This window comes from Halichoerus grypus, chromosome 2 (genome assembly GCF_964656455.1).
Source record: "Halichoerus grypus chromosome 2, mHalGry1.hap1.1, whole genome shotgun sequence".
Classification (NCBI taxonomy): domain Eukaryota; kingdom Metazoa; phylum Chordata; class Mammalia; order Carnivora; family Phocidae; genus Halichoerus; species Halichoerus grypus.
In genome coordinates this window covers 99,369,910-99,383,936 of record NC_135713.1, presented here as the reverse complement: position 1 = coordinate 99,383,936, position 14,027 = coordinate 99,369,910, and the positions used below count along the sequence as shown (strand labels likewise).

General features: G+C 40.8%; 1 long non-coding RNA gene across 2 annotated transcripts in view; it reads left to right on the top strand.

The window, feature by feature from the left end:
• Window positions 1-14,027, top strand: part of LOC118522812 (uncharacterized) — a 127,766-nt gene that overhangs the window by 60,496 nt on the left and 53,243 nt on the right. For both annotated transcript variants that reach the window (XR_004910798.2, XR_013445750.1), the window contains one exon: window positions 5,804-5,934. This is a non-coding gene — a long non-coding RNA (uncharacterized LOC118522812). The remainder of the gene's footprint in view (window positions 1-5,803; window positions 5,935-14,027) is intronic.

Genomic DNA, 14,027 nt, shown 5'->3' with positions numbered 1-14,027 from the left:
ATTCCCATAATGACTGGCAATGTCAGAGAGGCAGCCCTTGGCTTGACTACAGGGAATGGTGGAGATGGTCGGAGGAACATGACCAAATAGATGAGAAGCCAAGAGTGCTGCTTAATACAATCAGAAGAAGAAAAGAACAGAGGAGAAGGAGACTGAAGGCAGTCATCTCAATAAGAGGACAGTATCATTTGTTCAGTTAGTAGCCCTGAGCCAGTTTACTGATTTGAAATCCAGTGACTGAAGAGGTGGCCAGATCTCCAGGAGAAGGGCCCGGCAACATGATGGCAAGTATAATGACTCCTTCAGTCCTTCCTTAAAAAGACCTATGGCAATTTACTTGGGTGACTGCACAGTGGGAAGATGAATACCCAGACATTTCAAGAAGTATTGGACACAGAGTCTTACTTGACACCGACAACCAAAGACCCCAAGTATTTTCATAATCCCCTAGTGAATGAAGAAGACCTGGCTAGTCTAGTTTACAGTAGGTTTAAGGGTCCATGGACCCATACATGGCAATTGGAGTACTGAGCTCCTGGCTTGTGGGTAAGAGTGAGCATAGTGGGGAAAGGTCAACTGGAAGCCTCTAAAGTAAATAAAAACAGTACCACATCCAAAGTTTTTTTTTTTTTAGAAGGGGGTAGAGGGATGACTGTAGACTACCACAAACTTAGTCAAACAGCAGCTCTTATTACAATGTTGTTTCAGACACTGTGTCTTTGCTACAGCTGATTGTTAAGGTCTCAGAGGTAGACAGTATGTGGCTATTGACTTGGTATCTTCATTATTTCTACTCCAGTCAAAAAAAATCAGAAGATCAGAAACAGTCTGCATTTACATGGAACAGACAACAGTATTTATTTCATATTGCCCCAGGGCTATGTTAACTTTCCCATTTGTTGTCATAATATAACTGCAATAGTTCTAAACCAGCTAGAAACTAAGGGGGTGAAAGCAAGAGTAGCCCCACTTACCGTTACACTCAATGACCCACATGGGGATTTTGTGCCTCCCATCACCACAGGTCTGGGCTTTGCAGGGTTCGAGGTCCTAGTCACCAAAGAGGGGACCCTTAAATGACTGTTTCCACCCGGGCACTCTGGACTTCTGGTGTCCAAGGACCAGCAGGTAAGAAAGGGAGGCATCATTCTGGCAGGGGTAACTGCTTCCTGCTGAGGAGGCAGAGCTATGCTTACACAATGGGGACAGAGAGGAGTAAGTCTGAAATGCGGTGGAGCCAAATAGGCACTTTTAGTAGTTTTTGCCCAGTTATACTGGGGGCTCAGATCCCTTAGCGACGAGAGATTGGGGTCTACCATTGGGTAAGCCATAAAGACCTGCCCAAGTGACACTGAAAAGTAAAGAGAATTTAGAACGGATAGTGGAGGAGGGAGACTGACTAAATGCAGAAATGGAGCTATTAGTTCATCCAACTAACCTCTTCTAGGTTTCTCCTCTAGAAAAGATGCCCACGTGAACCAGGGAGATGCTGCTTACCAAACACATGTAGAGCAACAGATCTGTGTGGCAGAAGCTGTGGAAATGGCAGCCATGGAAGTATTGCACTCAGATCTCCCTTCAAGAGAAGCACCTATGAGGAGAATAGTTCCTGGGCAGCCTCCAGCTATTCACCTTGGATCTAATGCAGCTTTCATTCTGAGGCCTTGCTCTCCCTCGGTTTCTCCTAGCCAGTGGCCAAGCAGGGAAGAAGATGAAAGCTGGCCATACCAGCCCAATGGGCAGTCTTTGCACTGGGGCTTCCTGTTGGTCTGGCTGAGATGTTACCAGAGTTTCACTGCCACTGAAATCTCCTCCTACTCAGTTCTCCTCTCTTCCCTCTCCTTGCACAGCTGTTAGCCCTGCACAGGGCTCTGAAGGCTCTCCCTGCCCATTCCTGCTCCCTCTCTCCTGTACGCTTTACAAACATTTCCCTTCTGCATGTTTTATTCTGGTTGGCATCTACTTCTCAGAGGACCCAAAGTGGAAGAGGAGGCCTCAGAAAAAGGCAAATAAAATTCCTCTACTAAAAAAAAAAAAAAACAACCATGCATTGCTGGATGGAGAAGTGACTGGGCAGGGCTTGCAGATACATACTTTCTGGACATTTTCAAAATTGCAAAGAAACAAATAACTGTCATGGAGAAAATCTTTAGTCTAAAGCTATTTTTAAGCATCTCCATAATTCCAAGTTCTATTAACTTGTGTGAAAACTCCTACACTTGTCAGATCAAATTCTTGTTCTCTGCCCAATTTGGAAGTTTCCCTTCTGAGTGGCAAAGGACTGTAATTGAACTTGTGGTCCTGAATCTTGATTGGAAGAAGATTGGCCCAAATCTTATTTCTCTCCAGTTTCTCTGGGATCACTAAGGACAGCACTTCTCTTGACTTTCAGAGGAAGCTGTGAAAAAGCATTAACACTTTGTACTTTATAGCTTGTCATGATGGACTGCAGAATACCTCCTTACCCATCATCTTATTTTCAATTGTGCACCCACCAGGTGAAGGACAGTCTCTGCTAACACCTTTTTTTAAAGCAATTGGATGATTTGCCACTTCCATTTTATGATGTGCTTAAAGTAACATATACAGTTGACTCCTGAACAACATGAATCCATGTGAACTACACAGGTTCACATATATGTGGATTTAAAAAAATACAGTACTGTAAATGTATTTTTCTCTTCCTGATTCTCTTTTCTCTAGCTTATTTGATTGTAAGACTACAGTATATAATATATATAGCATACAAAATGTGTGTTAAACAACTGTTTATATATCAGTAAGACTTTCATCAGCAGTAGGCTATTAGCATTATCAACAATAGCCAGAATATGGAAAGAGGCCAAATGTCCATTAACTGATGAGTGGATAAAGAAGATGTGGTACACACACACACACACACAGAGGAATATTACTCAGCCATCAAAAAGAATGAAATCTTGCCATTAGCAATGACGTGGATGGAGCTAGAGTGTATTATGTTAAGTGAAATAAGTCAGAGAAAGACAAATATCATATGATTTCACTCATATCTGGAATTTAAGAAAAACTGATGAACATATGGGAATGGGGAAAAAAGAGGAGGTGGGTGGGAAACAAACATAAGAGACTCTTAATTATAGAGAACCAACTGAGGGTTGATGGAGGGACGTGGGTGGGGGATGGGCTAGATGGGTGACGGGGATTAAGGAGGGCACTTGTGATGAGCACTGGGTGTTGTATGTAAGTGATGAATCACTGAATTCTACTCCTGAAACTAATATTGCACTGTATGTTACCTAACTACAATTTAAATAAAATTTTGAAGGAAAAAACCCCCCCAAAACCCACAGGAGGCTATTAAGTTTGGGGGAGTCAAAAGTTACTTGTGGATTTTCAACTGTGTGGGGTGGGGCAGGGGGTGCTCCAACTCCTACAGGGGTTCAAAGGCCAACTGTAATTGTAAATGGAATTGTTGAAACTAGAGAGCCCACACCAAAAAAGTGACGTCCCCTGCATGGTAGAAGAAATAAAAACAAAGCCATATGGGAAATGGTTGAGAAACTGATGCTAAAAATAGGTCAGAAAGAAAAGAGGACTCTAGCTCTTTGATTGTAAAAGAAGCACCAAGTGTTCTCCCTACAACAGATCATCTTATCATGTCTGTATCTTTTGAATAATTGGCTTGAAGACTACTGAAAAAAATTTTTTTGGCTATGATTTATTTATTTGAGAGAGAGCACATGCACACATGTGCGTGCAAGAGTGGGGGGAAGGGCAGAGAAAGAGGGAGAGAGAGAATCTCAAGCAGACTGGGCAATGAACATGGAGCCCAACATGGGGTTCCATCTCACGACCCTGTGATTATGACCTGAGCCGCAATCAGGAGTCTGATGCTTAGCTGACTGAGCCATGCAAGTGCCTCTCTACTGAAAAAATTCTGTTATTTCTTCTCCCAAATCAGTAAGTGGAAAAAAAAAGTATCTCTGACTTGGTTGAATCAAATCTATCAAAACCTGAGTCATTCCATGCATGGAGGAAACAAGGAGACTGGATTAAAATGGCCTTTGTTACAGTACCAATAGCCGCAGTTGCCGAGCATGTTCAACAAGCCAGAAGCTTCCCACAAATTGCTCTCACCACACAAGGACACTACAAAGTCAGTATAATTTACCCCGCTCTACAGGGTAGATCCCAGAGGCTCACAAATGCCTGGTAACTTTGCTGGGGTCAACCAACTTGGACAAGGCAGAGTCCAGGTGGGTCAGTGCGTGTCCAAAGCTAGTCCACCCTCTCACCTTATCTTCAGGCAAGAAAAAGATGGGGGAGAGGCAGGGAGCGGCTGGGGTAGGATTTTTAAAAAAGATTTATTTATTTACTTGAGAGAGAGAGAGAACAAGAGAGTGAGAAAGAGAGAGCACAAGGGGGCTGGGGGGAGAGGCAGAGGGAGAGAGCGAATCCCAGACTCCACACTTGATCTCACAACCCTGAGATCACAACCTGGGGTAAGACTGTTTTAAGAGCAATGGCAGATCCTTGTAATGAAATGAAATCAGACTGTGCACAAAGAATTTTATAATAGTTGGAAAGAATGAGAACAACACTGATAACTGTAGGGTTACTGTAAGATGTGGGGAATAATCCTGGTGGGGAACATTTAAAAAACAAGCAGATAATTCTTCCTCTTCTAAACTCCTTTGCACTTCATTTGAGCACATCATCTGGGCCATATTAGGGCTCAAAAGATATTTTTGAACTAATAAATAAATTTGTACCTCTATTAAAATAGCATTGGCTTTTTGCCTTGTCCTGTAGGTATTTAAATCTCCCTTCCTGGATAGTGTCTTATTATCAATAGCCTCTTGCATTTCTGTAGCAATTTATGGTCAGATTTTGTGTACCTCATTTTACTTAGAGCAATTCTATAAGGTTTGAAAGGCCAGCATTCTTATCTACATTTTAAGGACTTTGAGGCTGAGAGAGAAATGATTTGCTTAAAGTCACATACCTAGCACAGGGGAATGGTTGAACTTCAATTAAGGATTTCTATATTTCACATCTGCTTTCTTTCAAACATGCAGAGTCCTCTTACGGAAAACTGCCCTTCTGATTCATCATTGTAGTGTAACATAGCCAAGCCCTACACCTTATTCAGGATAATGTTCCATGAGTATCTGCTGGGTCATTTTTATGAATGAATGATTGAAGGGCATGAATGAAACCCTCCAAGAAATGGTTGAATGAGGTTTGCATTTGGACAATCTAACTTTCAGATCTGGGTGAAAAGTGTTCTAGTAAATTCCTCTGTCTACTCACATTTTATTTAAATAAATATCCTCCCAGATGTCCTCAAAGGAGACAGTTTTACCACACTTCCCAGTTGAAAAATATTTGTGTTTAGTCCTTTCAGAAGCTATAAATCTCTCTAATCAGTGCCTAATGGTTTTTGGGATGACTCTGAGCAAGTATCCCATTAATTGAAAGAATGTTGTCATCTGCCACAGAGATTTCTCATTATGTTTCATCAAATTCAAAACAGAACCCTGTTTGGAATTCTTTTATGAACAGCGTAATTACACCACATCCTATGGTGTTTGGAAGTAGTGCTCACAATTAGCATCTCTGCCATGAGTGGGAAGTGATCCATGCTAAGTAGGAGCTGGGCCAGATGGGTCTTGCTAAGACCCCCACCCTTCCCCCTTCAGCTCCATTAAATTAAGCTGTCCCTATGTGTGTGCAAAAAGACATAAATCTTTTACTTCTGTGTGTATTAAAGAAATGCATCCGCTTCCATTAATTAAAAGTCAACTGTTTCTGTTTACAGTGATCAGCGTAGAACAGACACTTATGCCAAAGAATTCCAGAGAAGCAGATCCTGGTGAGATGCCACAGTCCTCAGCAGGCTGTGAAGCAAGAAGAGCTGGGACATGAACTAACCTGTCCTTGTCCTGGAAGGTAAGGGGGACAGCATCCCAACAGACCCAGGCCTCTATTTCCCCTATTGCAAAATGGCCCCAACGTGGGAACATGGCTGTTAATCTCCACGGGCACACAGAACACAAGATCCTGTCTGATGAACAGCACCATTGGGCCTGCCAGTCCTGTGTAGCAGTGTATATTTTGTCTTGGGATCTCCATTTTCCTCCCAACATTGACAGTTGTTTCTGATTTTCCTTTTCACTTCAAATTGCTCCCCTCCCCTACTCCCCACAAATACAAACCTACTCATAATCTTTTAAGGTACTCAGAGTTTTCTTCTTTCTGTTCTTCCCTTCTTTACTTGCAGTTGTTCCTAAGTCATGTCTCAACCATTTACACCTTAATAAGAAGTTCAGCCAATGTTTGGTTCCCCATGTATATTACATTATATATTGTATGTATGTGTGTGTGTGTATATATATATATATATATATATATATAGTATATACTCCACATACGTACTATATATAAATATATACATAAGATAAGTGTAGTTCTTCAATACGGGAAAAAGGGTCTTGTGCCTGATTAAAGAATTGTTTAGACTTCCTTCTTATCTATCAGTGTCCTTTTTCTGTCATAAATCTCATAATAGACAAATTGGGGACAATTTTTAAATGAAAAGTAAAAGAATTTCGCCTCCAGTCCTATCCCTCAGAATTGACCACCTTAAATATTTTGGTGTATTTTTCTATCTCTTTTCCACTTATAAAATTACAAAATATTGGTTCCTTGCAAAAAAGTATACACTCTTACTCTTGTTTTAGGCATGATTCCAACAATGTTGGTTTCATTTCCCTGTCCACAGTAGATTAGAGATAGCAATTTTAAAGCAGGGAGATTGACAAGGAAAGACAGCAGGTAGAAAAGAATTGAGACTCCCTAACTCTGCTGTCCTATGTTTATCCTCTTGAAGGCTGGTGAGTGAGAAAAACAGAGTTAGACATAAGAATTGGGGGCAAATAGCTCCCTGTATACAACTTGAAACTGAGTCATCAAGACAAGGCAACTACTGAATGGGACAGGTATGTGCAAATGATACACCCAATAAAGGATTCAGATCTAAAATATATAAATAACTTTATAACTCAACACCAAAAAAACCCAAAAACGATCCAATTAAGAAATAGGTAGAGGAACTGAATAGATTTTTTTTTTTCCAAGAAGACATACAGATGGCCAAAAAACACATGAAAAGATGTTTAACATCATTCATCATCAGGGAAATGCAAATCAAAAGCACAACGAGGTATCACCTTACACCTGTCAGAACGGCTAGTATCCACAACACAAGAAATAACAGGCATTGGTGAGGATTTGGAGAAAATGGAACCCTCAGGCACTTTTGGTAGGAATGCAAACTGGTGCAGTCACTGTGGGAAATAGAATGGAGGTTTCTCAAAAATCTAAAAATAGAAATATCATACAATCCAGTAATTCCACTACTGGGTATCTATCTAAAGAAAATGAAAACATTAATTCAAAAAGGTATAAGTTTATTGCAGCATTATTTACAAGAGCCAAAATATGGAAGCAGCCCATGTGTCCACTGATAGATGAATGGAAGAAGAAGATGTGGTATATATATAATGGAATATTACTAAGCCATAAAGAAGAATGAGATCTTGCCATTTGCAGCAACATGGACAGACCTAGAAGGTATAATGCCAAGTGAAATAAGCCAGACAGAGAAAGCCAAATACCATATGACTTCACTCACATGTGGAATGTAAGAAATAAAACAAATGAACAAATAAAAACCAGACTCTATGTGGTGGGTAGCATACACCTGAGGGCCAGACAGCCCAGGTTTGACTCCTGGCTCAGTTACTTATTAGTATGTGACCTCTCTGTGCCTTGATTTTCCTCTGTACCATGGGGATAGTATCCTATACCTACATCTTAGGGTCACTGGCATATTTAGTGAGTTATTTCACATAAAGTCCTTAGACAAATACTTAGTGCTAGGCAGTAAGTACAATGTACGAACACCCAACCTATAACAGAATAGATGTGAATTTAAGAAAAAAATTGTGATTTAAGTGTAGAAACTTGAATAATGCATTCCTCCCTTTCATAGAATATTTTAATGCTTCTGTCCTATTTTATTATTAAGTAGGTTTCGTTCCAATTTAAAACAGTTGATTTTTTAAAAGTTAGCTTTATGACTCAACAAATAAACTATGTTTGAGCTCCAGAAAATTGGCATAGTCTTCCCATGCTTTTGATTCATGGTGTGGTTCAAGTCCCTGTTTTCATCAAAGTTTGGGAAAAGTGTTAATGACATTGTAGTAAAAGGAAGCTTTTTCACTAAAAAGTTTTAAATACATTAACAAGGGCTATGCTGTACTCCCCACCTCAGCCCTTACTCTCAAACCTCAGGAGAGGTCCTGCTTTAGGGAAATGAAGTCACCACTTTTCTTTTAAATTATAAAAATACCTTTATTTAATGTCAGCTGTGCAATGTTTATAGGAAGCCACAGAAGGATCCTATTCTAGTGGCAGCTGGGGGTGGTTGAAGTGGCCACTGGGAAGCTGTCAAAAGTTCACATTTGGTCTTTAGCAACCAAAAATTCCAATGTTATTTGGAATTATTTGATGCAAAATTCTCCTTTTTCTTATATCATTCTGGAATGGGCTGGGAAGCTAGGAAGGAAGGGTGAGCTGTGTGGTGGGAGCCAGTGAAAACATCTTTCTTTTCATGCCTATTATTAAAGCAGCTCCATAGGAACTGTACTCTTTCTTGCTCTGTTCTCTCCTAATTATTTGAATATTTCCATTTATGAACATAATTGCTATGTAATTGTAATCATAACACATGTACTACTTTGCATTCTTTATTTTTCACCGAGAAGCAATTTAAAAATGTTTCTACAAAGTCTTCCCTTTTCTCCTTTGAAATTGTGTGATATTTTATTTTATAAATTTGGTACAAGTTTATGGGACACTATCTTTGGACATTATCCAATATCTTCCCATATATATCTTTTTTACATGTAGTTTTCTTTTTCTTTTTCTTCTTTTGAGTTATTATTTTGGGACCATTTCCCAAAGTTAGGATTAATAGGTCAAAGAATGTGAACACTTACTTGCAGTTTTTGTCACATAACACTGTTAGGACTTCCAAAAATTGTGAACAAACTTAGAGTTGTGGAGGTAGTTCTTTATAAGAGAAAATGAAATAGAATTTTGTATTTTCAAGAAGAGAAAGGCAGGATAGGAGAGTAACTGAAAAAGAAAAAAGGCACAAAGAACAGATTTAAGGACCATTTACAGATAGGATATAAATAGTCCTGAAGCCTATGAAGGTGAGGCCAGAAGGGGCATGGAAAAGGAGAATTCTACTTCACTTTTTAAAAGGAGATTCCTCACCTATGAAGCTAATCTGTAAAAGAGTCCATTGCTCCTCCCTTTTATTTTTATTTATTTTTTCTAGTTATTTAAATTCAACTAGTCAACATATAGTGCATGCCAATAACCAGCAGGGAAATTGAAACAGTAATCAAAAACCTCCCAAAAAAACAAGAGTCCTGGGCCAGATGGTTTCCCAGTGGAATTCTACCAAACATTCAAAGAAGAAATAATACCTATTCTACTGAAGCTGTTTCAAAAAATAGAAAATAGAAGGAAAACTTCCAGACGCGTTCTATGCTCCTCCCTTTTAATTCAAGGTTACCCAGTGGAATCATTTCCATAAATTAGCCTACTGGCAGAGAAGTTTTACTACCGGGGCTTTGTGGTACTCGGTCCTCACACACTTCTGGTTTATTTTTAATCATTTGGATGTGCCTTTGGTGACGTGCGTACTTTTCCCATCAGAAGATTATGAAATGGGCCTCACATGCCCAGCAATTGACAGGATGTCGAAGTATGCATTGCCAAACACTGGGGTTCATGTGTTGAGCCATTCAATAAATGGGAGAAGAGGGAAGGTGGACCAGTCTGAGCTGTAGTTTCCACTAGTGAATCTCATTTACACAACAAAGCGCCCCACATATGTATTGCTACTGACAATACTGAGCTGAGGGTTCTCTTACTCTGATATTCCCAGGCTCTGTCACACTAAATACATGGTAGTCATCTTTTGTTTCGTGATCCTTAAAGATAACCTTGCCAAGACTGCTTTTCTTTCTTCAAGCATGTGGGAAACGTAGGCATAAATTCTATCAGTCTGTATGAATCCCAAACTCAGGGACATGCTGGATTTCAAAAGCACCAGGTCAGATGTTTGTAACTCAAAATATAATAAATTATGATTTCCCATTAGAAAAGATTAGAACATCTCACTTTTTAATCCTGTTTTGCAGCTTTTAGATACTATTCAGTTGTTCAAATGTAAGTAGATATGTGATTTCATTTGATCCTCACAACACTTTTGGGTCAGAAGTATTATTAGTCCACATTAAAGATGGTGGGGAAAAAAACAGAAAAATATGTCAAATTTTCCAAGCTCATGGAGCAGGTGAGCGGTGGAGCTATAGACCTCTAACCTGTGCCATCGGACTCTAAGCCCAGTCTGTCTAGAGCAGCCCTCCTGGCCCAGTTCCTGGTTCAACACATAAAAGGCTGTGTTACCCATTATTATTAATACTGCAATTGAGGAAAAATATTTGCCTCCCAATTTCAGGATGTGAGGCAGACAGGGATGTGAAATGATCTGTAATCTAATGATGTGAAATAAAGTGGCTAAGCTTGTCTTTTGAGCCCTTAGGCTCTTCTTCCTGTACCCTGAGCTCTTTCCACTGTCCCAGCTCCAAGTATACTAAATCAGATCATCCCGGCTTGTGGTCCAAGAACTTGTATTAAACAACAACAACAACATAAAAGAAGACAAACAAAATGGGAAGGTAAACTAATTTCTTGCATAAGAAAACAGAAACACAACATAAAGATATAATTTTCCCGTAAGTTAACCTTTATGTTATTACCTCAAAACAACACTTGAAGAAAAAAATTCTTAGAAGTGATTCACTGATGCCAAAGTTTGCTGAGAAAAACTAACAAGCACGAAGAGTCCAGAATTTCTGAAAAACAAAAGCAGCAGTGGGATTTGCCTTAAGGGATTTTTAGAACCTATTACGAAGAAGCCAGCCCCCTCCATCTTGCAGCTCTAGCACCTCCCTCACACACAAGCCTGAGGTGATCTACAGTCAACGTGTTTGTCCGCATCACGTCAGCACCACATTTTTGAAGAGACAAAAGTCTCACAGTGAACAGAGCACGAGGAGCCAGACGTAAGAAGAATGACTTAGCTCTAAATGACACTGGAGAGACAATGGCTGAAAAGAATGAGGAAGACACATATTGATGAGGGTGTGTGGAGATGCTGATACGGATTTAGCCTCGGATACATTTGTATGAAATACTTCGTATACAAAAGTCTTTCTTCTTGAAAATCTATCTTCTAATCCTTCAACAGTGTCATTTCTTTTTCCACTTCTGAGCCCACCTGGTTTTCAAACGCTTCCAATTTCCCAAATTTCTCCATTTTTAGGAGCAGCAGGGCCTTCGGGAGGGGGGGAATGGGGTGCAGGAAGCCATTTCTTCATGTATACCGTTTGTAAAGCACATATTTCCAAGTATTAAGTGGAGTGGCCCACGTCCAGACCCTCCTGGTATGTGGCTATAGTCCCACTGTAATTACTAAGAGCTCCTCTCATAGACGTCCTGGTTTGTGTGGTAAACTATAGGATCACCCTATTTATAAGGCAAGAGCTACTTATATTTTAGTGTAGGAGGATGATAATTTTGCCTAGATGACCTTGAATTCCTCTCTAGGATACAGAAAAGGGTCCCACATACCCCAAACTCCCTCAGCTTGAACTTGTTTGGCCTGACTCGAGGGCTTTCTGGGGTGCAGGCCTGAGATAGTGCTGAGTCCTCATAAATAAGATAGGGTCCCTGAGTGTTCCTCAAATGCACTGCCCCTAAGCGGCCACTCTGTTCCAGTTAGATAAACGGGTGTGGGAGAAGCCTAATCTTCCCACGGGTAAGAAGAAAAGTGGAGATACAGGGAGAAATGCTCTTTATGACTGGAAATGCCTCCTCCATCTGTTTGCAATATGAAGGAAGGGAAAAGGAAAAAAAGAGAAAGAGATCCGTTTAAAGCTTCCAATGACTCTAGGGTTCTCTCCCTCCCCAGTCCCCAGGCACTCATCTCAGTGAGAGAGGCTTTGATAGGAAGGCTGTTCTGGAAGAGACACTGGTCTCAGAGCTGCTGTTCAGAGCTCCTGTGACGTGGCAGTTTCTATAGAGACGAGTCTCTTTTCCTAGGCGAGCTCCGTAAGCAGGATACACATAACCCTAGCAACCAGTTGAAGGCTTTTTTTTTTTTTTTTAATATGATGATTTTCTGTACTTGAATTCAAAAGGCTCTCTCTTCCCTGGAAAGGCAGCTTTGTGGCAAGCAGGAAAGGGTGGGCTAGTTTGCCTGGGGGCTGAGAATGTGGAAATAAGATTAGAAGGTTGTAGGTGGACTAGGGTAGGGAGAGGAAGGAAGAGAGGTTGCTCCTTACTGTGCAGAGTGGTTGGTTTCAGCCTGATTTCATCTTCCAGCCTGCCCTATGGGAGCCCATCCCCACTGCATGAATCCATGAAATGATACCCCTAGGGAGAAAACAAAACTGTGATTGCCTTAGCAACCTCCTTGTTGTCTTCCCTTTCACCTGCCAATTCCAGGCATTTTTAGCAGGGAGAAGTCAAGTGGTCAGGGGGTGCAAATCTGAGGGCTGTGCAACACAGGGAACCTGCTTACTTGGCATTTAGTAAATGCTCCATTTAGCTGACGTTTAGTAGCTCCATTTAGCTGCTCTTCCCATCAGATCAGCACAAACATCACTTCTTAAGGGAAGTCTTCATTCTTAATAAGGGACTGCATTTGGCTACATGTAAAGGGAACCAACTGAGGAGTTGAACCAAATAGGGATTATTTTTCATCTAAGAAGAAATCCAGAAGGGGGCAGTTCAGGGGCCTGCCAGCTCTACAGTGTCATCCAGGTCCCAGCTCCCTCTGTCTTTGTCTGGCTATTCTTGAACTATTTCATCCTCACGGTTCCTCTGTGGTAAAAGATGGCTGTTCCAACTCCAATCATCATTCCAGGCAAGATAAAGAAGTAGCAAAAGTAATGAGGAAGGGGCGGTGCCCACATCGAGAAGCAAGACCTTTCCCAGTAGATTTCTACTTCTGCCTCACTGAGCAGAACTGAATCCTGTGGCTCCAACCTTAAGGGAGGCTGGGATATATGGGGTTTTTAATTGTTTCTTAGCTGAGCAAATTGCCACCATAAAGAGTGGCTATGTTTTAAGAGCAAAGCTAAGAATAATTATGGACAAACAGCCATTGGCAGATGCCACACCTTCCCTGATCATTTCTCTACACCTACTACCTCCAGGTTGGATTACCTCTCCCTGCTCTATGCCCTCATGTAGTGGTGTGCTGAAAAATGTTTAACAACCAGCTCCCTGGGATAAAAAAAGGCACTAATAGGTAACATTTGCTGATTTCTGTGGTAGAAATACCTCCATCATGGCCAATTTCAAGCTACCAATATATCACTGAATACAGAGTTGGGAAGGCATACATGGCAATGCATTATTCTATCTAGTATTGCAAATGTAAAAGACACAATCTCAAGAGCGAAAATAATACCGAAATGTAAAACAGTTAGGATCTTCATCTCTGCTCTATAGATATGCATTAGAAATCGAGGAGCATGGTAGAGCATTCCTAGCTTAGGGAGCTCAGCCCCACAAATCCTAGCTTTACATTTAGTTCATGACCCATGGGGCATCTTTGAGAAGATTAATATGTGGTTGCCATTCTAACATAACTCAAGCCTTGCTCACACCTCAGGAGCCCACTGCTCAGTCTCTAACACTCAAGCAGAAATGAGACTGGAGAAAACCGGCACCCCTGCCCCCAACTCTTTGGAGACAGTGTAGTACTGAGATGTGTCGAGGAAGGAAAATGGGAGAATGGAGTGGAAGATTACCGAACGGTCTTCATACACATGGCCAGCACCACAGCTGAAAAAAGGAGAAGCTACAATGTTTTTTGCATGTATCTCTAT